Here is a 26,439-nt window from a genome sequence, read left to right as displayed (position 1 = left end):
GTTGATTCCAAGTCTTTGCTATAGTGAATAGTGCTGCAATAAACATACGTGTGCATGTGTCTTTATAGCAGCATAATTTATAATCCTTTGGGTATATACCCAGTAATGGGATGGCTGGGTCATATGGTACATCTAGTTCTAGATCCTTGAGGAATCGCCATACTGTTTTCCATAATGGTTGAACTAGTTTACAATCCCACCAACAGTGTAAAAGTGTTCCTATTTCTCCACATCCTCTCCAGCACCTGTTGTTTCCTGACTTTTTAATGATCGCCATTCTAACTGGTGTGAGATGGTATCTCATTGTGGTTTTGATTTGCATTTCTCTGATGGCCAGTGATGATGAGCATTTTTTCATGTGTCTGTTGGCTGTATGAATGTCTTCTTTTGAGAAATGTCTGTTCATATCCTTTGCCCACTTTTTGATGGGGTTGTTTGTTTTTTTCTTGTAAATTTGTTTGAGTTCTTTGTAGGTTCTGGATATTAGTCCTTTGTCAGATGAGTAGATGCAAAAATTTTCTCCCATTCTGTAGGTTGCCTGTTCACTCTGATGGTAGTTTCTTTTGCTGTGCAGAAGCTCTTTAATTTAATGAGATCCCATTTGTCAATTTTGGCTTTTGCTGCCGTTGCTTTTGGTGTTTTAGACATGAAGTCTTTGCCCATGCCTATGTCCTGAATGGTACTACCTAGGTTTTCCTCTAGGATTTTTATGGTATTAGGTCTAACATTTAAGTCTCTAATCCATCTTGAATTAATTTTCGTATAAGGAGTAAGGAAAGGATCCAGTTTCAGCTTTCTACTTATGGCTAGCCAATTTTCCCAGCACCATTTATTAAATAGGGAATCCTTTCCTCATTTCTTGTTTCTCTCAGGTTTGTCAAAGATCAGATGGCTGTAGATGTGTGGTATTATTTCTGAGGACTCTGTTCTGTTCCATTGGTCTATATCTCTGTTTTGGTACCAGTACCATGCTGTTTTGGTTACTGTAGCCTTGTAGTAGAGTTTGAAGTCAGGTAGCGTGATGCCTCCAGCTTTGTTCTTTTGACTTAGGATTGTCTTGGAGATGTGGGCTCTTTTTTGGTTCCATATGAACTTTAAAGCAATTTTTTCCAATTCTGTGAAGAAACTCATTGGTAGCTTGATGGGGATGGCATTGAATCTATAAATTACCTTGGGCAGTATGGCCATTTTCACGATATTGATTCTTCCTATCCATGAGCATGGTATGTTCTTCCATTTGTTTGTGTCCTCTTTGATTTCACTGAGCAGTGGTTTGTAGTTCTCCTTGAAGAGGTCCTTTACATCCCTTGTAAGTTGGATTCCTAGGTATTTTATTCTCTTTGAAGCAATTGTGAATGGAAGTTCATTCCTGATTTGGCTCTCTGTTTGTCTGTTACTGGTGTATAAGAATGCTTGTGATTTTTGCACATTAATTTTGTATCCTGAGACTTTGCTGAAGTTGCTTATCAGCTTAAGGAGATTTTGGGCTGAGACAATGGGGTTTTCTAAATATACAATCATGTCATCTGCAAACAGGGACAGTTTGACTTCTTCTTTTCGTAACTGAATACCCTTGATTTCTTTCTCTTGCCTAATTGCCCTAGCCAGAACTTCCAACACTATGTTGAATAGGAGTGTTGAGAGAGGGCATCCCTGTCTTGTGCCAGTTTTCAAAGGGAATTTTTCCAGTTTTTGCCCATTCAGTATGATATTGGCTGTGGGTTTGTCATAAATAGCTCTTATTATTTTGAGGTACGTTCCATCAATACCGAATTTATTGAGCGTTTTTAGCATGAAGGGCTGTTGAATTTTGTCAAAAGCCTTTTCTGCATCTATTGAGATAATCATGTGGTTCTTGTCTTTGGTTCTGTTTATATGCTGGATTATGTTCATTGATTTGCGAAAGTTGAACCAGCCTTGCATCCCAGGGATGAAGCCCACTTGATCATGGTGGATAAGCTTTTTGATGTGTTGCTGAATCCGGTTTGCCAGTATTTTATTGAGGATTTTTGCATCGATGTTCATCAGGGATATTGGTCTAAAATTCTCTTTTTTTGTTGTGTCTCTGCCACGCTTTGGTATCAGGATGATGTTGGCCTCATAAAATGAGTTAGGGAGGATTCCCTCTTTTTCTATTGATTGGAATAGTTTCAGAAGGAATGGTACCAACTCCTCCTTGTACCTCTGGTAGAATTCAGCTGTGAATCCATCTGGTCCTGGACTTTTTTTGGTTGGTAGGCTATTAATTATTGCCTCAATTTCAGAGCCTGCTATTGGTCTATTCAGGGATTCAACTTCTTCCTGGTTTAGTCTTGGAAGAGTGTAAGTGTCCAGAAATTATCCATTTCTTCTAGATTTTCCAGTTTATTTGCGTAGAGGTGTTTATAGTATTCTCTGATGGTAGTTTGTATTTCTGTGGGGTCGGTGGTGATATCCCCTTTATCATTTTTAATTGTGTCGATTTGATTCTTCTCTCTTTTCTTCTTTATTAGTCTTGCTAGTGGTCTGTCAATTTTGTTGATCTTTTCAAAAAACCAACTCCTGGATTCATTGATTTTTTGGAGAGTTTTTTGTGTCTCTATCTCCTTCAGTTCTGCTCTGATCTTAGTTATTTCTAGCCTTCTGCTAGCTTTCGAATGTGTTTGCTCTTGCTTCTCTAGTTCTTTTAATTGTGATGTTAGAGTGTCAATTTTACATCTTTCCTGCTTTCTCTTGTGGGCATTTAGTGCTATAAATTTCCCTCTACACACTGCTTTAAATGTGTCCCAGAGATTCTGGTATGTGGTATCTTTGTTTTCATTGGTTTCAAAGAACATCTTTATTTCTGCCTTCATTTCGTTATGTACCCAGTAGTCATTCAGGAGCAGGTTGTTCAGTTTCCATGTAGTTGAGCGGTTTTGATTGAGTTTCTTAGTCCTGAGTTCTAGTTTGATTGCACTGTGGTCTGAGAGACAGTTTGTTATAATTTCTGTTCTTGTACATTTGCTGAGGAGTGCTTTACTTCCAATTACGTGGTCGATTTTGGAGTAAGTACGATGTGGTCCTGAGAAGAATGTATATTCTGTTGATTTGGGGTGGAGAGTTCTATAGATGTCTATTAGGTCTGCTTGCTGCAGAGATGAGTTCAATTCCTGGATATCCTTGTTAACTTTCTGTCTCGTTGATCTGTCTAATGTTGACAGTGGAGTGTTGAAGTCTCCCATTATTATTGTATGGGAGTCTAAGTCTCTTTGTAAGTCTCTAAGGACTTGCTTTATGAATCTGGGTGCTCCTGTATTGGGTGCATATATATTTAGGATAGTTAGCTCTTCCTGTTGAATTGATCCCTTTACCATTATGTAATGGCCTTCTTTGTCTCTTTTGATCTTTGATGGTTTAAAGTCTGTTTTATCAGAGACTAGTATTGCAACCCCCACTTTTTTTTGTTCTCCATTTGCTTGGTAAATCTTCCTCCATCCCTTTATTTTGAGCCTATGTATGTCTCTGCATGTGAGATGGGTCTCCTGAATACAGCAGACTAATGGGTCTTGACTCTTTATCCAATTTGCCAGTCTGTGTCTTTTAATTGGAGCATTTAGTCCATTTACATTTAAGGTTAAGATTGTTATGTGTGAACTTGATCCTGCCATTATGATATTAACTGGTTATTTTGCTCGTTAGTTGATGCAGTTTCTTCCTAGCCTCGATGGTCTTTACATTTTGGCATGTTTTTGCAATGGCTGGTACCGGTTGTTCCTTTCCATGTTTAGTGCTTCCTTCAGGGTTTCTTGTAAGGCAGGCCTAGTGGTGACAAAATCTCTAAGCATTTGCTTATCTGTAAAGGATTTTATTTCCCCTTCACTTATGAAACTTAGTTTGGCTGGATATGAAATTCTGGGTTTAAAATTCTTTTCTTTAAGAATGTTGAATATTGGCCCCCACTCTCTTCTGGCTTGGAGAGTTTCTGCCAAGAGATCTGCTGTTAGTCTGATGGGCTTCCCTTTGTGGGTAACCCGACCTTTCTCTCTGGCTGCCCTTAAGATTTTTTCCTTCATTTCAACTTTGGTGAATCTGGCAATTATGTGTCTTGCAGTTGCTCTTCTCGAGGAGTATCTTTGTGGCGTTCTCTGTATTTCCTGGATTTGAATGTTGGCCTGCCCTACTAGGTTGGGGAAGTTCTCCTGGATGATATCCTGTAGAGTGTTTTCCAACTTGGTTCCATTTTCCCCCTCACTTTCAGGCACCCCAATGAGACGTAGATTTGGTCTTTTTACATAATCCCATACTTCTTGCAGGCTTTGTTCATTTCTTTTTGTTCTTTTTTCTTTTGGTTTCTCTTCTTGCTTCATTTCATTCATTTGATCCTCAATCGCTGATACTCTTTCTTCCAGTTGATCGAGTCGGTTACTGAAGCATGTGCATTTGTCACGTATTTCTCATGTCATGGTTTTCATCTCTTTCATTTCGTTTATGACCTTCTCTGCATTAATTACTCTAGCCATCAATTCTTCCACTTTTTTTTCAAGATTTTTAGTTTCTTTGCGCTGGGTACGTAATTCCTCCTTTAGCTCTGAGAAATTTGATGGGCTGAAGCCTTCTTCTCTCATCTCGTCAAAGTCATTCTCCGTCCAGCTTTGATCCGTTGCTGGCGATGAGCTGCGCTCCTTTGCCGGGGGAGATGCGCTCTTATTTTTGGAATTTCCAGCTTTTCTGCCCTGCTTTTTCCCCATCTTTGTGGTTTTATCTGCCTCTGGTCTTTGATGATGGTGACGTACTGATGGGGTTTTGGTGTAGGTGTCCTTCCTGTTTGATAGTTTTCCTTCTAACAGTCAGGACCCTCAGCTGTAGGTCTGTTGGAGATTGCTTGAGGTCCACTCCAGACCCTGTTTGCCTGGGTATCAGCAGCAGAGGCAGCAGAAGATAGAATATTTCTGAACAGCGAGTGTACCTGTCTGATTCTTGCTTTGGAAGCTTCCTCTCAGGGGTGTACTCCACCCTGTGAGGTGTGGGGTGTCAGACTGCCCCTAGTGGGGGATGTCTCCCAGTTAGGCTACTCAGGGGTCAGGGACCCACTTGAGCAGGGAGTCTGTCCCGTCTCAGATCTCAACCTCTGTGTTGGGAGATCCACTGCTCTCTTCAAAGCTGTCAGACAGAGTCGTTTGCGTCTGCAGAGGTTTCGGCTGTGTTTGTTATTGCCCTGTCCCCAGAGGTGGAGTCTACAGAGACAGGCAGGTTTCCTTGAGCTGCTGTGAGCTCCACCCAGTTCGAGCTTCCCAGCAGCTTTGTTTACCTACTTAAGCCTCAGCAATGGCGGGCGCCCCTCCCCCAGCCTCGCTGCTGCCTTGCCGGTAGATCACAGACTGCTGTGCTAGCAATGAGGGAGGCTCCGTGGGTGTGGGACCCTCCCGGCCAGGTGTGGGATATGATCTCCTGGTGTGCCTGTTTGCTTAAAGCGCAGTATTGGGGTGGGAGTTACCCGATTTTCCAGGTGTTGTGTGTCTCCGTTCCCCTGGCTAGGAAAAGGGATTCCCTTCCCCCTTGCGCTTCCCAGGTGAGGCAATGCCTCGCCCTGCTTCAGCTCTCGCTGGTCGGGCTGCAGCAGCTGACCAGCACCGATCGTCCGGCACTCCCCAGTGAGATGAACCCAGTACCTCAGTTGAAAATGCAGAAATCACCGGTCTTCTGTGTCGCTCGCGCTGGGAGTTGGAGACTGGAGCTGTTCCTATTCGGCCATCTTGCTCCGCCCCCTGAATTTCTTATAAGTAGATTTTTTCTCTTTAGATTAAAATATTATTTTCACACAAATTTTCTCAATGTATGTTTTCTTTAGCGGTTCAACTCTTAATTATTCTGAAATTAACTTTTGAGTTTTGTGCCTAATAAGTAATATACTGTTGAATAAAATAGCAAAATAATTATCAATCATGCTATTATTATATTGAATCTTCTTTCTCAGCACTAAAGTCACAGAGACTATGACTGGGAACTTTGTATATCTTGAGTTTAATTCTTTTCTAATTACAGTCATCTCTGGAATTTCCAGGTTTTAGATAGACTGCTGTAGGAGTGATTATGATTTTGAATCTGATAGACCTGGTTTAAACATTGATTCTGACACTAGCTTTTTGTATGATCTTGAACGGGTTAGTTCTTTAAGATGCTCAACATGATTTGGTGAGGTTTAAATGTGATTACCTACATAAAATACTTAGCTCAATGCCTGGCACAGATTGGCAAACACCATTTCTAATTAATGTAAGATCTGTGCCTTGCCTTACCTGCCATGAATTAACAATAGAAATAAAATGTGACCACATTTGGAGACTTCGAGATGACATAGATCTTGCTTCAAAGGGACTATAAGGAAGAGAGCAAAGAAAATGCTTACCTTTCATTACCAGCACTTCCTTTCCAGCATGTGTGAATGTGTGATGATAAATGCTAATTTTTATTTATTTTTGAGACGGAGGCGCCCTCTGTCACCCAGGCACCCAGGCTGGAGTGCAGTGGAGCAACCTCGGCTCACTGCAACCTCTGCCTCCCAGGTTCAAGTGATTCTCCTGCCTCAGCTCCAGAGTAGCTAGGACTATAGGCGCATGCCACCACACCCAGCTAATTTTTGTATTTTTAGTAGAGATGGGATTTCACTATGTTGGCCAGGCTGGCCTTGAACTTCTGACCTCAGGTGATCCCCCCGCCTTGACTTCCCAAAGTCCTGGGATTATAAGCGTGAATCTCTGCACCCGGCCTAATGCTAATTTTTAAAATGGATGATTTTCTTCCCTGAGATCTGAAAAATAATACTTTTCTATTTCCTGGCATAAATATTTCAAATAATGGAATGACTTTGATGAGCATATAAGCCACATTTATTAGCTTTAAAAACCCCAGGAAAGAGAATGGGGTTTCCATGGGCCCAAGGGCAGGTCAGTAATAAGATGCAGTAGTAGCATGGGAGATAATCCTTGCTTGGTAAAAAACCATCTGAAACAAATAGCAAACCTCTGCTATTGCTGCCAAGTCTCAGAACTGGGCACTTAGTCATATAAACAAATGTAGAATTGAAATTGAATTTGGCCACAGGAGTGCCTCCAAGTTACTGTTGCTTCTTTCTTTTTGAGTTCTTCAAAGAGGTCAGACTTGAGAAGGATCTTAGACGTTTTAATAGGCATCCTTTAGGTTGGGCTGCTTCCTCCTCACCAGTTAATTTATGTTAGATGTTCGTAACTGCACATCTCCTTTTTTTGTGCTGCCTTATTCTCTGAGTTCTATAAATAGAATCTCTGCAGAATGTATGCTAGCTGACTAGATTGTGTTCTAAAATGTTTCACGTGTAAGGGATGTAGTCTCCTGTGAAGTGAGAAGCTGATGCAGAGAAGAAATGCCAAGGACAAACAAATACAAATTTTTCTGCTGTTTTTCTGATTTGTAAACAATGTTGTCAGAAGTTGTTCCTTAAATAATTTCTCATGACTCGAAACATGCTACTGTGCTGCTTAAACATGGACATTAATTTGGGGCTATATTTTAGTTATGAATTAAGACATGATTTTATGGAATTAGGAATATTTGATTACAGTGGCATTTAAAATTAATCTGATTTTATTTTATAGAACTCAATTTTTCTATTTAAAAAGGAGATATAGGTTGGGTGTGGCAGCTTATTCTTGTAACCCCAGCACTTTGGGAGGCTGAGGAGAGAAGATTGCTTGAGGCCAAGAGTGTGAGACCAGCCTGGGCAACATAGTGACATCCTGTCTCTGTTTAAAAAAAAAAAATTAAAAAATATAAAAGGAGGTATGTTACAAATGAGAGCAGTATATATCTGTCTTGGAGTTACAAAACAGGTTTACAATTTATTTAGGATATTTAGTAGACCCACTCATATAGATTTGTTATTATCCAAAGTTCTAAGTCACTGATACCATTCTTTTTCATAAAAAGTGTAGATATTCTATTTGATTTGGTTATTAGAGTATTTGAGAACCTGGAATAGAAATAAGTCTCACTGCTAAAAATGTGAATCAAGTTCTATCACTGCAGGCTCTCATGAAGGTTTTGAACTATGGTAGACTGTAGTTGCAATTACATCCCAACAATCTAGGTGCAGTGGAACCTTCTCTCTTTGGTCTCGTAATTTCTGAACTATAGATTGGGAGATATATTTTCAAATTAAAGGCTATGTTAACTGGAAAAACCTAAGATATCTAGTCTGATCGCTGCAGTTAAAAATCACAGATTGGATGAGTTAGCTGGCTTGTCTAAGGTCATACAGCAACTTAGTAACAGAGCTAGACTCCAGGTTTCATGCCTGCAAATACCCCATTGCTCTTAAAGTTTGACTACTTCTCATTACTTTCAAGAGCTTTCTCTAATGAGGCAACGTTTTGAAACATCTGAGTCTGCAACAGAGACTGAGAAGGACTTGGGTGTAAGTAGTGTATTTTGGAAGTCACTTCAGAGGGGCTGGAGTGAAGAGGAGAGTGGAAAGTGAGATAGAGGAAGATGTTTCTGCCTTGGGCAGTAGGGCTTGATTGATCAAGACTTCCTGAAGGCAAATTAGGTATCCCAGGATTGTCTCTATAAGGACTTGAGGCAGAAGCACTTGGGAGCATTAGCTGCCATCCCTCATTGATTGAATATTGCCCCTGGGGATATTAACTCTTCTAGTACTTCAGAACGGGCTTGTTTAAGGGCTGAGCAGGTTTAGTTGGAGTTGAGAAGGCCCCAGCCATAAAGAAGAAAGAGGTATAGTGCCTCCTGGAGTCAGGATGCTGCCAAAAGAAGTCATGTCTGAGCTTATTTGGAACTGTCCACTGCAGCTGAGGCTGAAAATCAGAGAGGAGTGAAAGGAAGTGGCTAAGGGCACCAATAGGGGCTGACTTTCTCATGATAGCGTGTGGTTGCACTGCTTCAAATTTTTACCATGGAATGACTTAGGAAGTTCCATCCCTTATTCAAGAGTATTTATTCTGGTTATTTTGCGTGAATTTTCTGAAATGGAGAAATACATGTCTCCATCCTCGCTAGGTGAGGAATGTTTTCAGTCTTTGGACTCTGAAATGAATTTTCAGCAGTCTTTCTCTCTAATTCCTGTTCTATTCTTCTTAACTTCTGGTCCTGGCATGGCTTCTCCCTTTACCCTTCTCAGTTAATTTGCCCGCCTACTTCCCATATTCTCTTGCATTCCCTAGTTCTCACCTCCTGGGTCCCCCTCACTTGTCTTCTTTTATCAATAGATTTTCCATTCTGCAGCCAAAGTTTTACTCACCCTGTTTCTGTGGAAGTGATGTATTGAAATGCTATTCTAGTCTTCTGAAACCTTGAACTGAAGAATGAGTGTTGGTCCCTTCTTCTATTTAACTTCTTGAGATACCCTCCAACAAAGAGGTTCAGTAAATGTAGATGTTCCGCCTTTCCACTTAGAGTTGGAAGGGACTTTAGAGATAATCTAGCCTGTCCCACTTTAACTTTCAAGTGAAGAAGTGCTATGGAGAGAGGTTATGCAACCTGCTCAGGTCCTGCAATTAGTAATGGCAGGGCTGTGACGAATATACTTAGGGATATTTCCAATGTATCATACTGCCAGCCTAATATAAATTATTAATTTATGTAAACATCTGTAAATTGCAAACTTCTGGTGGCTGGAGGCTAGATCTATTTTCTTGATTTATGTAAGTGCTACCATAGGCACAGTAATAGATATAATAACTGTCAGACAAGATCAGAGAAACTCTTCAAGTGATGCAAGGAAATGGGGGACAAAATCTTTCTGTCATCTCTTCTTCTTTTTCCACTTTGTGACTTTGGGCAGATTATTTCTCCTTATTATCTTGTTTAGCTTTCTCAGTGGGGCTTCTTATGGATGACTGAAGTGTTTAAATCTATAGATACTCTAAGATGCATGGGGCAATACAGCCTAAAATCTGCCAATATTTTATAATTTTGAACTTTCTCTAGATTTTTTTTAGTTTTGTTATGAGTGGATTTCTCCAAATACCCCAAATTATGATACTCCTTTAAAAAATGTAGGCAACAAAAGCTCAGTATATTTATTTTAGAATATTGTTTATTCTCCAGTGGTTACTGCTATTTTGAATTCTACGTAAAATCAACCCTGAATAGGTTAGCTGCTATATAAAATGGAATACTGTCCCCTCAAAATTTATGTCCACGAGAAAACTATGGATGTGATTTTAATTTTATTTTGGAGAGATGGTCTTTGGAGATGTAATCAGGTTAAGATGAGGCCCTACTGGATTTGAGAGGGCCCCTAAATCCAATATAATTGGTGTCCTTATGAAAAGAGGGAAATTTGGACACAGAGACAAAGACACATTGGGAGAAGGCAATGGGGAGACAGAGGCAGAGACTGGAGTGGTCCAGCTACAAGGCAGAGAACTCCAAGGACTGCTGGAAACCACAAGAAGCAAGAAGAAGCAAGAAATGGAGCTCTTCTAGACCCTTCAGAGAGAGCATGGTCCTGCCAATAGCCTGATTTCTGACTTATAGCCTCCAGGACTGTGAGAGAATAAATGTCCATTGTTTCACAGCAAGCTTGCAGTACTTTGTTATGGCAGCCCTCAGAAACTAATAGAGATGCTAAAATAGCATGGCAAATAATTTCCAGGATTATTTATGGCATCCTTATCCATCCTGGAAGAGGTATGAGGTCAAGCAGTTAAGACTATTTCTTGAGTATTTAGCACCTGCTTAGTAAAATGTTAGAATTAATATGTTAGAATTAGTAATGTGTTAGAATGTAGATAGTGTGAGAGAAGGAAAAGACAGAGTTTGAACTCTAAAGGAATTTATAGTAGATTTGGGTATATAAATACTATAAAACAGAAAGCATAATCAATAGATAATATGGCACTGTACTGATTAGAAGACAGTAGTATTTCAAAGAAAGAAGACTTCATTGTGAGCTTCAAAGAAATCTTCCTAGATATACAGTATTTAAGTCTGGCCCTGAGAGGTGGGCAGGACAAAGGAGGGCGGAGTAATGGGCATCTTCCAGGGAGGGAGAAGAACCTGAACGAAAGTACAAATGTGAGAAGGAACCTCAGATGCATGGGAGGCTGATCTAATTGGAGTTTTTATGATTGAGATTAGGAGGGAGATTCTAATAGAAAAGGAAAACCGTAATAGCCCAGATTCATAGTGGTACCCCAGAGAACATGTGACAAAATGTGGTTTTGGAATACAACTTTGTCAGAGAATGCAGCAAACTGGGTGGTGGGGATGGGCACACCTCTTGGAGGGACAAACCTCTTTTGGATGTGCCAATGCCCTACTGTGTGATTTTGGGCAGATTATTTCTCCTTTATGGACTAGATAGAGATTGCAAACTGATTTACTTTGGGATGAGTCCATGTTTAATAAGGCTTGCACATGGTTCAACAAATTTAAGTATTAATTAGAAGCTTTTTAAAATCCAGTGTTAAAAAATTCCTTCTCATGAAAAATGATAAAATCTGAAGCAGAAGGTGGGCATTTCTACTATGGCAACAACTGACTGCGGCTAATGCTGTTAGGATGGCTCGTGTTTTGTAGGTTGCCAGGATTCAGCTCAGCTTCCTCATGCATCTACGATACCTGTGTAGTCCCTGTGGGCACTTGAATTTGCAGCCCCTGGACCAATCTCTGTCTGCCACGACTGCTTTCTTAGTCAATGACCATTTTCTTTCCTGAGATGAAAATCATATCACCTTATAAATTATTGTTCATCTTAATAAAAGTGAAATGCTTTGCTTTTCTGTCTTATTTCGACCAATGAGAAATAATTGCAAATTCACCTGTACATTAAATACGTAGTGTTTTTCTGTGCATATGTATATGCATGTGTGACAGGGAGTCAGAGACATACATTGAAATTGTATTTTATTGAATTTACTGTGAGATATCCCTGGAAAGGATAATTTGTACATAGATATTATTAGTCATATGACCAATTCAGATTTATGTTTATATGTCAATACTCTCTCTCTTTCCTTAAGAAAAAGTTGGTTTTAAGTTGTTTGGTCCATTTTGCTTTAGAATGAAAAAAATATATATAAATGCTAGGCTTTAACTCACTGCAATGTTTTTTCAGATGTGAATATTATTTTTGGTGTATGCAGTAAGTCATGTATTGCTAAGTATTTGCTATGCTAATATACTTCCCTTTGTTATCGCTTTTTCTTTGTTGTATGGTGTAGTGTTTGATATGATTTGCATCAATTCTGGAGGAATGAAAATTTCAGTATAACATCAGCATTAGGGAGTAGCACCAATGTTTGTTAAAGAGGCATTTCTAGTGAGGATACCACTTTAGCAGTGATGTCCTTTCAAAAAAAATTTATAGACAAATCCCATTTAAGAGTAGGTATAGAGACTTACTTGCACAGAAGAAAAGAGTCTTAAGTATATAACCTTTTACTGCTTTCGGGGAAGAAAGTAATACTTTATTTTGTATTTCTATATATGTCTCAGAAGTATTAAATACTTTTTCAATAAGTCTACTTGAAGAAAAGTTAATATAATCTACATTTGAAGTTGAGTGACTTCTGTATACATCATTTTTCATGTTGATATGTCTGTGTCAGCATTAAAAATGTACTACTTTGCCAAGGTTATATAATTTTGGTTATTTGAATTAGAAAACAATCATGTACATACACATAAATAAAATTAACAGGCAAAAACTATTATGGTACTATATTCTTGAGGGTAATTTGACAATATACTACATCTTAAGTCCTCTAGAAAATGTTTACATTGTTGGGTTTAGTATTTTCATTTCTGAAATGCATTTAAATATTTTTTAATTTTTTAATTTTTTTGTAGGTACATAGTAGGTGTATATATTTATGGGGTGCCTGAGATATTTTGATACAGGCATGTAATGCATAATAATCACATCATGGAAAATGGGGCATCCATCTACTGAAGCATTTATTCTTTGTGTTACAAACAATCCAATAACTCTTTTAGTTATTTTAAAATGTACAATTAAATTATTATTGACTATAGTCAGCCTGCTGTGCTTTCAAATGCTAGGTCTTATTCATTCTTTTCTAACTAATTTTTGTACCTATTACATTAACCACTCCCCCCATGCCCCCCACCCCCTACTACACCTTCCACCCTCTGGTAACCATCCTTCTACTCTTATCTCCATGAGTTCAATTGTTTTGATTTTTAGATCCCATAAATAAATAAGAACATGTGATGTTTGTCTTTCTGTGCCTGACTTATTTCACATAACATAATGACCTCCAGTTCTATCCTCTCAAATGCATTTTATGTGTGTCATCAAAGACTATGTAGGGATATTCATCTACTGTAATGTATAATAGCAAAATATATAAGCATTAGAATTTTTAAAAAGTATTTTAAACATTAAAAACATTTAAAATGTTCATTAATAAGGGATAGGTTAAAAATAATTCTATGTGTTGGAATACTTTGTAGACATTAAAACATAGAAAATTTTATGACACAAAGCTTTCATTTTAAGAGGAAAGAAATAGAAGATTGGGTGTGTAATATGGTCTTAAATTTGTTACGCATATCAATATATTCCCTTATCACTCTAGATGGTATTATGGTTGATTTTTTTTAATGTTGTATATCTAAGTATTTTCCTTGCATATATTCTCTTTGTAATCAGAAAACAACAACTTCTATTTCTATTGAGTTATATGCAGTAAGGTCATGTATCTTAAATGTACAGTGTGATAAATTTTCACACATTTATATACCTATTGGATTAGTCCATTTTCATGCTGCTGATAAAGACATACCCAAGACTGGGAAGAAAAAGAGGTTTAATTGGACCTAAAGCTCCACATGGCTGGGGAGGGCTCAGAATCATGGTGGGAGGTGAAAGGCACTTCTTACATGGCAGCAGCAAGAGAAAATGAAGAAGATGCAAAAGCGGAAATCTCTAATGAAACCATCAGATCTTGTGAGACTTATTCACTAGCATGAGAACAGTATGGGAAAAACTGCCCCCATGATTCAAATTATCTCCCAGCGGGTCCCTCCCACAACACGTGGGAATTATGGGAGTACAATTCAATATGAGATTTTGGTGGGGACACAGAGAGAAACCATATCATCTATCTATCCACCAAATGGTCAAGATCTAGAATATTTCCAGGAGCCTGGAAGGCTCCTTTGGGCTTCCGTCCAGTCAATACCTTCCAAAGGCAATGGCTCTTCTGACGTCTGTCATTCTAAGTTAGTTTTGCCTATTCTGAACTTGATATAAATGGCATTATATAGTAAATACTGTTTTTGTTTCTGCTTTTCACTCAGCATTATGTCTGTAAAGTCCATCCATGCTGTTTTTTGTGGCTGTAGTCTGATCTTTTGCATTGCTTGTAGGATTCCTTGTATGAATATATCCAAATATATTTTGTCATCTCTACTGTTGATAAACATATGTGTTGCTTCTAGTTTTGGCTCTTTTGAACATTCTTGCACTTGACTTTTGGTGAACATATGTACTTGTGTATACATCTGGGATGGAAGTGCTAGATCATTGGATCCCTGTATGTTTAGCTTTGGAAGATACTGCTATACAGTGTTCCAAAGTTATTGTGACAATTTGTATTCCTACCGGAAATGTTTCTGAGTTCAGTTGCTGCAGTTGCTACTTGGTATTATTGTCAGTTTTAGAAATGTTAGTTGTTATTCTGGTTGTATAGATATCTTATTGTGGTCTTAAACTGAATTTTCCTAATGACAAACAATGTTGAGAATATTTTAATCTGCTTTTTGGCCACTTGGATGTCTTCTTTTGTGAAGTGCTTATTCTACTATCTTGCCCACTTTTAAAAAACTGAGTTGTTTTTTCTTCCTGATATTATAGTTCTTTATAAGTCCTCTGTTGAATAGGTAGATTTCAACATCTTTCCATGTCTGGTCTTTATACTTTCTTAACAGAGGCTTTTGACCAGCAAGAGATTTTTAATTTTAATGAGGCTCAATATATCAACCTTTTATTTTTTGGTTATTGCTTTTTTGTGTGTTCTTTTGAAGAAATATTTGCCTATCTCAAAGACATAATTCCCTTATTTATTTTCTAGATGCTTTTTAAGCATTTGCACTTGGGTCTGTGATCCATTATGTGTGGTGTCAAAGGAAAGATTAGAGTTCATATTATTTTGTTTTTCAAATGCAGATTCAATGGACGCAGAACCGTCACATTCCTCACTACACTGCAGTGGCATCTTTGCCATCAATCAATTGAAAAAAGTATATCTATCTATCTATCTATCTATCTATCTATCTATCTATCTATGCAAGTGTATATATATGTATTCATGTATTTATACATATGTATGTATATGCCTACATATTTATGTTCATGTATGTATATGCCTACATATTTATCCATATGTGCATACACATATATATACTTGCAAAAATAAAATAAAGAATTTATGCTCATAAACTTAGAATACCAGCTTAAATAATATCAACGCCAGAAGTACACATAGCTTTGTGTTCCTTACACTGATGCCAGGAAATTGCTCTAAAATTGAACATAGACAACCCAATACTATTTCTCCACTATTAAGTTTTTAAGTATAAGACTGACAAATCAATTTTCTGTCTGATGCTGGATTCTTCTGATTACAAAACACTTCTAGTGGAGTTCCCTGAATTCCAGCTAAGACACGAACCACTGTAACCTGAATTTGGGAAATGATCTCTGTTAGATATCACTTAATATCCTACAGTCCCTCTTTACATTGTTTCACCTAAATCATTAACTCTGAGAGAATTGTAGTGAGTTGGACTATGTGAAAAACCTTAAATTTATTGTGAGTTTGAATTCTAATTTTCAGATAGTATTTCAGATACAATGTAATACACTTGCTATTCACCTTTCAACCAGAAGTCCAGCAAGTTTCAGAAATATTTCCAATAAGTTGCTTTGTATGTATGGTGAATAAGGAGCAGTTGGAAGGACACTATGAGTATTTTCGTATGTGGAATTTAGTCATCATAGTAAGTGCCTTTTTGGATCCCACACACCATATTCTAATTTTTGTTACATGTGACTAGTTTCCACATACGAAAATACTCAACTAGTCACATGTAACAAAAATTAGAATATGGTGTGTGGGATCCAAAAAGGCACTTACTATGATGACTAAATAGAATTGCTAGTGATGTCCATGTTAGTTTAATATAAAGAACAGCATTTAAAACCATTAGTTCTGTCCAAAAATAGAAGAAATTGTTTCATGTGGTCACAAGCTGCTTGTCACTAGAAGTGTTTAAGCTGGATAACCAGCGTCAGCATGAAAGAAGGATGCCTCAGTTAGATTGAACAATGGTCTCAAACTTCCAATTCTATGTCCATATATATTTATTAGTACAGAATGCACATAGTACTGACTTGTGAGTTTATTAGTTTTGTCATTGTTAATTCCAGAAGAAATCATGGTCAGATAGCATAAGGATGTATACAAAATAATATTTTTTTGAGTCTGCCCCATTTTGGGATGCTTTCCCTTTCTTGGCTATTTTGATTATTTTACAAAATAATAAAACAGAAGGTGTAGAAGAACAAGAGATAGAGTCTGATAAAAGGATTGATATTTCTTTTTGTTTCTTATGAAATACAGTGATTTTAACACCCAGACAGTATCTTCACAGTTCCTACCTTTTGCCTGAAAGTGGAATTCTTCAGTAGTCCCCAAGGGTTCTGGATCCTGGGACCAGTGTGACTCTCTTTTTAGAGAGGCATGTGACAGAGGGCTTGCCTTTGACATAACCAAATCTCTGTAACCAGAAGCAGGCAACACACCTAGGAATAAAGAGTCTCACCATTTCTACCATCATACTTGGGGTAGAAACTACTAAATACGTAGACCATTTCTGCAAAGAGAGAGTTAGAAGTTGTCATCATTTGCTGACAAAATGTAATTAAATGCAGTTACAGTCCTTTAAAGTCTTATTTGCTCTCCACAAGATAATAAAAATTATTTTTCTTAGTGACAATGTTGAAGGTAGAGGTCCTCAAATTCCAAACAAGAACTATCCTAAAGGTATCCTATAATGTAAGATCAGTGCCATTAAGAATTATACAGTCATGATGGAAAAACTGAGAATCATAGAAGAGGTAAAGATTTACCTTGGATTATCTCTAAAACTAATGAATAATAAGACGAGAGCCTAGGATTTGTGGTTTATAACTTTCTCCTCAATATTTTATCTTTTAAGCTTCTTTGTTAATGTTGAGTCATTTTTGTTGATATTAATACATTTATGCTATCCAAGCAGTATGTGTTACATTTGTTTGCATATTAGCTTAGATGTTTGTTTTTCAGGACAAATATGCACAGCCCACATGGTTAACTCTGTTGTGTGTGTGTGGGTGTTGGGGGGGGTGTGTGTGTAACTTAAAACTGTGTAATCATATAGTGCTTGGGATTTGGTGTCTTCATATTGTATACCTGTGGGTCTGACTTTGACCTTGGACTCTTACAGGAAACTTATATAATGGCCCATCTTAAAAGTAATGTTCTAGTGTTCTGACCTATGCCACAGTAGGAGATGTGGAGTAAATAATTAAAATTGCCATCATGAAAAACATTCCACAGCAAGAAAGGAATAAAGAATCTTCCTTGAGAAGAAAAACCACTAAATCACACCGTAAGAAATTAGGAAAAAAATAACAGAGAGCAAGCCATCATAAATAGTGTCTCAAGGAAATGAACTATATATTAAAAATAAGACTCAAGTTTAGGCATGTAAAGCATTTCAATAGGTTTCAAGGCTGCCAGCAATTTTAGAATCAACTTCTCCCTTGATATTATATACTGGTATTTTCACAATAGTAATATCATATTTATGTTGCTTATAAGAAAGTTACTGGTGGTAAAGCCAATGTACTATGCACATTGATCAGAAACCTTCACATTTCATCAAGTCATTCAGTTGTATATTACTTGGTATAAAAATGGATGACCCATATTCAAGAAATATATTCTCTGTATTTTCGAATAAAAGCCAAAATAGAGGGCATTGCAAATTCGCTTAGAATGATGTTACTAACATATGACTTGTGAACCCAGAAAATCGGAGATAGGTCTCAGTTAATTTAGAAAGTTTATTTTGCCAAGGTTTAGGATGGGCCTGTGACACAGCCTCAGGAAATCCCGACATGTGCCCAAGGTGGTCGGGGCACAGCTTGGTTCTATACATTTTAGGGAGACATGAGATGTGAATCAGTACATGTAAGAAGTACTTTGGTTCCGTCTGGAAAGGTGGGACATCCTGAAGCAAGGCAGGAAGACTAGAAGAGGGGGAGGAGCTTCCAGGTCACAGATAGGTGAGACATAAATGTTGCATTATTTTGAGTTTCTGATTAGCCTTTCCAAAGGAGGCAATTAGATAAAGCATGTATCTCAGTGAGCAGAGGGATAACTTTGAATAGAATGGGAGACAGGTTTGCCTTAAGCAGTTTCCAGCTTGAGTTTTCCCTAGTGATTTTGGGGGCCGGAGATATTTTCCTTTCACAGGCTCAAACAGTTCAAAGGATAGTGGTGCAGTGCTTAATCTTTAGGCCTGGATGTGGCCTGGCACATACTGTTGCAAGCTTAAGTTGCATTATTAAGCACTTGCTACATGCCGGGCACTGCTTTAACTTCTTGCCATGTCTTAACTCTGATTCTTCTTGACGGTTCAATGGAGAATATCCCTTTATTATGTCCATTTTGTGAAATTGTCACTGAGGAAGAGGGAGGTCAGTAACTTGCCCAAGATCGCACACCTTGGTAGCAGTGCTGGAATTGAACTGAGACTATTTGGCTCTGGGGGCATACTTTTAACCACCACAAATGATTTCTAGGTTATAGCCAGAAATGGAAAAAGCCCCAGTTGTTGATTTTCTGATTACTTCAGTATTGCTGGAAGCATCTCCTTAATGCAATTACGGTGTAGACTGTTGAATGCAGGCTGCAGGAGGCTGAAGGCAATGTAGCCCTTGGTCTTTAGTTCCTGAGCATATGCCTCCTTCCTTTATTATATTGATGCAGTGCTTGTGCACAGAGGGGTCAAGAAGACCTGCATGCCAGAGTTCATCTGTTCTGTGTATCTGACCATGGTTTGCCTGCCCCAGCAATGGAGAGGTGGAGATATTCACACTGAGCAGCATCAGTGGGGAATGTGGGACTGCATTACAGCCTCAATTATTTTTTATGTCACTTATATAGTATGCAGTAGAGCTTTTAAATAAGGAGGCAAGTTACAAAATAAATAACAAAAAAACCAAAACAGGGGCCAGATGTCAGTGCCAGCAAAGAATACCGTCCCATAAGACTGCATTTAAAATGATTTATTTTTTTCCATTTTAATGTAAGGATTGTAGGATATAAAATGTGTGTACATATACACACACTCACACTTTTTTCAGTTTTATGCATGGAAGAAATTTCAGTGTCTCAAGTTTTCAGTTATTGATGAGTGTGATAATAACGATAATGATAGCAGTATTTACATAGCACCTGACTATCTGCCAGGAGCTATTCTGAGGACTTTTTATATGTTAACTCATTCATCACCATATTGAGAGTTTTTAGTATTATGAAATGAAATGAAGTTTACTGAGTACAATTTAAATATCAAAATAGTTAGCTTTAATAACTTCAATCTTATGCCAGTTCATATTAGCAAATTTAGCAGAAAAGGTAGATGGTCATTTATTTTTAAATGGTATGCTTTCTTTCAAATCCCAGGTAGCTTTGGGAATCTTTCTTCTGGGTCAGAGAATAGATGCGTCATTGTCCCAGTCTATTCTAAACTAAGTTAAAAGCCCGCCGATTCATCAGGTAAGTAGTTTGTGGGTATTATTCTTGGATAGATGCATCTAAATGGGCTATTTATAATTTAACTAAATCATGTCATGAGACACATTCTCACTTGTAAAAGGGGGGATGGCCTGCAGGAATTTATCTAAAAATAGAGGCATAGCGATTTTCAATTATCATGTCCTCTTACAAGTTTATGTTTTCCCCTTTTCTTTTTCCTCTTTCTGATCTTCAAGACAGCGATTCAGCAAAGAAAAGTGGCAGCTTGTAGGAAGACTGTACTCATTTTAAGCTATAGCAGAAATATAGGATAATGCCAGATGTTTCATTCTTCGCAAGAAAATGAAATGATAAAAATCAATCTCTTTTTCAATTAGATAAGAAGCTCTTTCTTATCTCCCACCCCTTTGGAAGTTTAAGGTATAAAGATATGTACAAAGATCACAAGTAGAGGAGTCTCAGCCCCTACTCTCTACTTTCAAATGCTCACTTAACCTCTATTCTGAAATTTAACATGTTCAATAACCATTTTCCTTCTCCCAAACAATTCTCTTTTTTTGTACTTCCCTATTAATATGAATGATATCATCATTTCCCTAATGGACTAGTATCAGAATTGGAGTCACTTTCTGCAGGCCTTTCTCTGTTAATTGTTATATTCGCCTGTTGGTTCACTTTATAGTTTTGTCTTGGAAAATGTTTCTTGCCTCTATAATTCTGCAGCTGGAGCTGTAGCTCAGGACCCATTCATTGCTTCTTGCCTTGACTTAGATAACGGCTGCGTGCTGTTGTCCTACTGCTCTTTTCTCTAAATCCATCTGATGCAAGACTCTGAGACTACTAATAAAATCTTTAATGATTCCCTTTCACCTTAGAATTAACTACAGACTTCTCAGCCTGGAAATGAAGGACCTTGACAATATTCCACCACTCTACTATTCCCTATTAACATTCCCTGTTTGCCCAAAAAGTCTATGTCCCAACCAAACTAGACTCTTCACAGTTTCCTGAATGTGAGTCGTATGTTTCTGTTTTCTGTCTTTGCATTCTTTTAAAGCTATTTATTTCCCCTGGGATAACCTTGGTTCCCATTTCTACCTTTTAAAATCTTATTTGCCTGGGTATGTCTGTCTCACACCACTAACTCCTTCTTCTTTCTCCAACTTAAAGCATTCTCTTTTCTTTATGAATTTCTATAGCCCTTTGCACTTCTCTTAAAGTTTCTTGTGTTATAATCAACATCACATTTTATAACACTGGTTCAACTCCCTAGTTCCCACACTCATGCATACTTGTATGAGTCACTTGTAAAAAGTATTAGGCCAGTTGAATGGAATTGAATTTTCATCACTCTAGGTACCTCTCGGGTACAAATCAGAAAGGCTCTAAGATCTGCCTTTAGCATATTAAAAACTCACCTGAAACTGTAATGTGAGCCCATGGAGTTCTTCTATTACAAGGTAGACTATGTAAAGACATATTTATTTTCTAAGTAAAGGACCAGAAACCACCTTTTCTGAAAATGTAGCTCAGAGAACTGGAATCTCAATTTATGCCACCGTGAGTCAGAAGAAGACTTTGAGTTTTGCTTCTTTTTTCCCCCAGGATATCACCCTAGCTATGCTTCATTTACTCATCTGGCTCTTCTTATGCTACATGGTTTACAATTTGAATGACTGCCCAGACTTAGAAAGTCACTAGACCCGTGCTTGAATTATAGACTGTAAGCTTATCTCAGCCATGTAAAAATACCCAGAATTCAAAGGGAGATACTTCCCTCCACAGAGACTACATATAAATGTGGGCACACATAGAGAGTAATTATTACTGCAGCGTTAGTGCTCGTGGCCTTCATGGCAAGATTTTCATCTAATGGGTAAAGGCTATGTGAGAAAAATGTTAGAGTTCAATCTGTTTTTAATTGCTGAAATTATCCCAAATGAACAGCAAATATATGCCACATTTTTCTTTGATTCTCCCTCTAAGGAAATCTATTTTTCATTTTGTTATATTGAAGGAGAAAATTATAATGTATTATAGTGTGTATTTTGTTTTCTATAATATTTCTGGGCATACTACACTGTAATTACCGTTTTAAGACTAATGTAAGATAATGTCTTCGGAATTCTCAAACTGATGCAACTGATTTGCTTATGGACATATTCCCTCAAAGTAGTTTCGAGTGAATACATTAGTGCAGTTGTTTGCGAAGTATGATTTGGGGACCCCTGGAAGTCTCTGAGATACTTGCAAGAAATGTGCAAGGCAAAAAATATTTTCATAATACTGCAAAAATACTATTTACCTTTTTCATGCTCATCCTTTCAGAAATGTAAAGTAAATTTTTCCAGAGGCCACATGATATGTGATATCACAATAGATTGAATGAGAATCTAGCTATCCTCTATTAAGGAAGATATTAAATAGATTTGCAAAAATATAAAACACTGCCACTCTTCTCACACATTTTAAAACATGTAGTTTTTAAAAAACATACATTAATTTTGCTAATATTTAATGGGTTTATTGTGGTTACTTACATTAATATTTAAACATTTTTTAGCTTAATTTCTGATACAGTAAATCTGATAGATATAATGATCATAAATAGAAGCTCTTTTGGGTCCTCAATTATTTTTAAGAGCATCTTGGTAAAAAGTTGGGTAATTCCTGTATTAGTGCATATAAAATAAAGTCCCAATAATATCAAATAAATTATCTGTTTCTTTATTTGCCAGTTGTATGATTTTAAATTGTGATAATATTAAGCATTGACAATTGATTCCATTTCCTTGATTAAAAAACTGTGTATTACAATAGACTCCTGCTTGTCTTAAAAAGAAAGTGATTGTTTTGATTTTTTTTTTTTTTTTTCTTTTTGAGATGGAGTCTGACTCTTGTCGCCCGGGCTGTAGTGCAGTGGTGCGATCTCAGCTCATTGGAACCTCTGCCTCCCGGGTTCAGGTGATTCTCCTGCCTCAGCCTTCCGAGTAGCAGGGATTACAGGTGCTGGCCACCATGCTCGGCTAAGTTTTGTATTTTTAGTAGAGACGGGGTTTTGCCATGTTGGCCATGCTGGTCTCGAACTCCTGATCTCAGGTGATCCCCCCACCTTAACCTCCCAAAGTGCTGGGATTACAGGCATGAGCCACTGCGCCCGGCCTTGATTTTGTTTTTATTAAACCTTAGAAAAATGAAATATCTGTTCCGCCATACCACTATATTTCAGGATTACCTTTTCTTTGATTTTTAATAGTTTTAATTCTAGTACATGACTATCATTTAGTTATTGAAAATGATTCTAAGTCTGACATAATGGAAACATAAGCTTTCTCAGAGGAATAATCTTAAAACAATACAGTGAGAATTGCTTTAATTTTCCAAAGTCTACATGATTCTTTACTAGGTTAGCATTTATGGATGGAAGTCTTTTCTTGATATGAAACTAACAGGGATACAACATAAGTAATATATATTATATATCACATTATTATAAATAAACTGTGTATCAACAATGGGTTAGAATTTTAAAAAATATTTGAAAAAAGGCTCAGTAAAATAAATATTAATGTTCTTCAGGTGTAATATAGGTACACAATACTAAATAATCAAGAAGTACCATATATTTTTAATTTAGACAACACTGTCCCTAAAAAATAAGTGGTCTCTCAGCTATGCCCTTGAGTGGAAATTAGGGCTATTGGATTTTCACAAGTTAGGTGTGTAACTTACATTTGAAAAAAGAATAGCAACATGTTAAGTACGTCATGAGATAACCAAGAGGACTAGAGGAATTAAGGGCTTTGAATAAGTGAAAAAAACATATCAGAAATGGAGACATTTTTACAGTCTAGAAAACAAACAGAAAGAAATTTAATGTTAAATTAAGAAATACTCCAAAACAAGCCACAATGGTAGACAATGCAGATTTGAATAGATTAAGCATTAAGGGTGAGGAAACAAAAAACATCTTTTAACTTGACACTTGAAGGTTTAAAATTCTTCAGTGGCTTCCCACTGTTTTTGGACAGTCTATATGCTTGCATGGCACATGAAATCTTTCACAATTTGGCCCCAAATTCCCATTCCCGTGTAAACTTAACTTCTTTCCGTGACTTTATTCACTTTCCTTTCCTCCTACTGCCTCATTTTTAGTCATTTCCAAATACTTACTTTTCCAGATCTCTTTGTTTTTAATGTATTTTCCCCAAAATCTGGAATGCCTATTTCTTCTGCCAGAAAAAACTGTTCAAGACTTGGAAATTGACTAAAAAGACGACTGGGTGCTATCTAGAAGATCCTGTGGGGCCTGTTGATTCCATACGTATGTGTGGAGTTGATTGACTTTCTATCGACTGGACTATTCTGTGATTTGGTAGTGGTAGAAGTTAAGTTGTAGAAAACTGATAGCAGTGAAGATGATTCTTATCTGTAGCAATACAAATGGTTTTTGTTCATACTAATATACTAATGCAATATGAATACTAATGTAAATGAATTTTGTCCAGTAGAGGTTATAAATCTCTGTAAGTCAGATGAAATATTTGACACGTGTTCATTTTATATGTGAATGAGAGCAACGTTTTCAACTTTTTGAAAAATATTTTTCAGCACCTGCCTTTTCTAACTACCACATAGAAAACTCCTTTGAGATATGGTGAAAACACCACCTTCTCAGTGTGACATTGTCTATTTCCCTAAGCAAAATTAGCTTTTTCTTCACAGTGTTCCCATTGTACTTTTAGTCTACTTTCTCTACTGTGTTTATCAAATTGTTATCTGTCTGTCTATCATCTATCTATCTATCTATCTATCTATCTATCTATCTATCTATCTATCATCTCTTTCTAGTTTTCCTGCTAGACTACATCTTTAAAAGCAGAAAACATTTTTTTTCATCTTTATATCACTTCTTCCTTTGCCAAGCATATAGCACATGACTTACAGAGGTTTACTTGGTAAATGCTTATTGATGAACGAAAGTAGAAGTCACAGAAAAGGGTAATGGGACTATTTTAGCAGTTGTTGATAAGGGAGAATTGGTTTCTTAGAGCAAAAACCAAAATGACGTTTTCACTTGTAGACTTTATGGAAAAATATAATTTAGCATGAAATCGAAAAGAGTTGAAGGAAGAAGCTTAATGAAGCCAGAATGACCTAGGAGACATGTGGATTAAGAGAGCTGAGAATTAGAGGCTTGCACTATGGCTGTTTTCCTGAACTGCTGCAGTCAAGACATTTTTCTTCTGTCATACTTTATGCATTTATAATTTAGGGGTAATAATGATTGTAATTATCCAGACAGAGGAATTCCCGTAACGGGATGTTTGAGTCTAACGTGGACAGGAGGCAGCCTGACTTGGCTCATTTTGCTATGAGTGAGGACGGGGGAAATTTAAAATAAATGTCGCTTGAAATAAAATTAAGCAGTGGCATGAATCCTCACTGTGAATTTGGAAAAGTCTTTTTCTTGGGGATTAGTATTACCTCCACTTCCTTACCATTTTTATTTTTATTTTATTTATATACTTTTAGGAACTAGTTTTTGGCAAAATAGGCAGCCATTAGAATGAATAGATAGACTGGCTTTTGTCAGGTATTCTGCACAATTACTTTTAATTGTGTTTGGATACCTTAAGACTCAGATGTTTTTGCAAAGGTTTGGATGATTTTTCTGAAGCAAAGAATGATTTCCGGTATTTACTCCCTAAATAGGCCACTTACAAATAGTAGACTTAAAAATCAGCAGTAAATTTTGAATTTATGCCCCGGCAGGTGAGAGGACTCAAACTATTTACCAACACAGTTCACTGCTGTTTCCATGGCAACAGAGGCCAGTTTCTGTCAGTCCAGCGTCGCTTTGCCAGTTGACTTCAGCAGTGAACTCTGTGTGATGTTGCCAAATGTCTGGCTTCTGTGTTTCCTGTTCCAAGCAATTGTTTCTTATCCTGAATACTAATGAGTAGTCTACAAAGGCTGTGGTTCAATGCCACTGAAGACGGGACTGTGAATCATATGTGGAAAAGTAGTGAGCATTTTGCCTGTAGTGAATTTAAAACTATACGTAATTAGATTGTACATTCTCTAACTAGCTATGCTAGTAATTTATTAATAATGTTACCTTGCTATTATTAGGCAGCTGGGCCTAAATAAGAAATGACAGCACAGCTGTCATCATTGAATCAACTGCTTTTTCACAAAGGCTTGCTGACTTCGGCTGGTTAGCATCATCGTGTAAATTCAAAAGATTGTGCACATGTATGCCAGCAGAAAAATAAAATTGCAACTGGATTTTTTTTTTTTTGCTTTTAAAAATGTTCATATATTGATTGCTCTGAGATGGAGAAAAAGCAGCTGCCTGAGATGGCAGTGAAATGGCTGAGAAATTTAAAATGAGAGAAAAAAATTAAAGCCTTCGAATAGAGAAAAAAGCTAAGCAGTTTTTGCTATTTAAAAAAGAGGAATACTGTGATTTTTTTAAAGTTCTGGTTGTGTCGTGGTTATCAGTGTGGAGAACTGGGACTGGATCATACCCTATACCAGACATTTGAGGACCAGACTTGTTATGATTCTGTTTCTCTCTGCAGCATAAGTTCCTTGAGGGTAGACGTTTGCATCATTGTATTTCTGACAGCTAGCACAGAGC

The 26,439-nt window shown here is 37.2% G+C and overlaps 1 protein-coding gene across 5 annotated transcripts in view; it reads left to right on the top strand.

The window, feature by feature from the left end:
- Positions 1-26,439, top strand: part of MAPK10 (mitogen-activated protein kinase 10) — a 341,860-nt gene that overhangs the window by 37,832 nt on the left and 277,589 nt on the right.

This window comes from Macaca mulatta, chromosome 5, assembly GCF_049350105.2.
Source record: "Macaca mulatta isolate MMU2019108-1 chromosome 5, T2T-MMU8v2.0, whole genome shotgun sequence".
In the NCBI taxonomy this organism is placed as follows: Eukaryota; Metazoa; Chordata; class Mammalia; order Primates; family Cercopithecidae; genus Macaca; species Macaca mulatta.
Note: the sequence above shows the minus strand (reverse complement) of the source record. Positions and strands in the feature narration are given on the sequence as shown.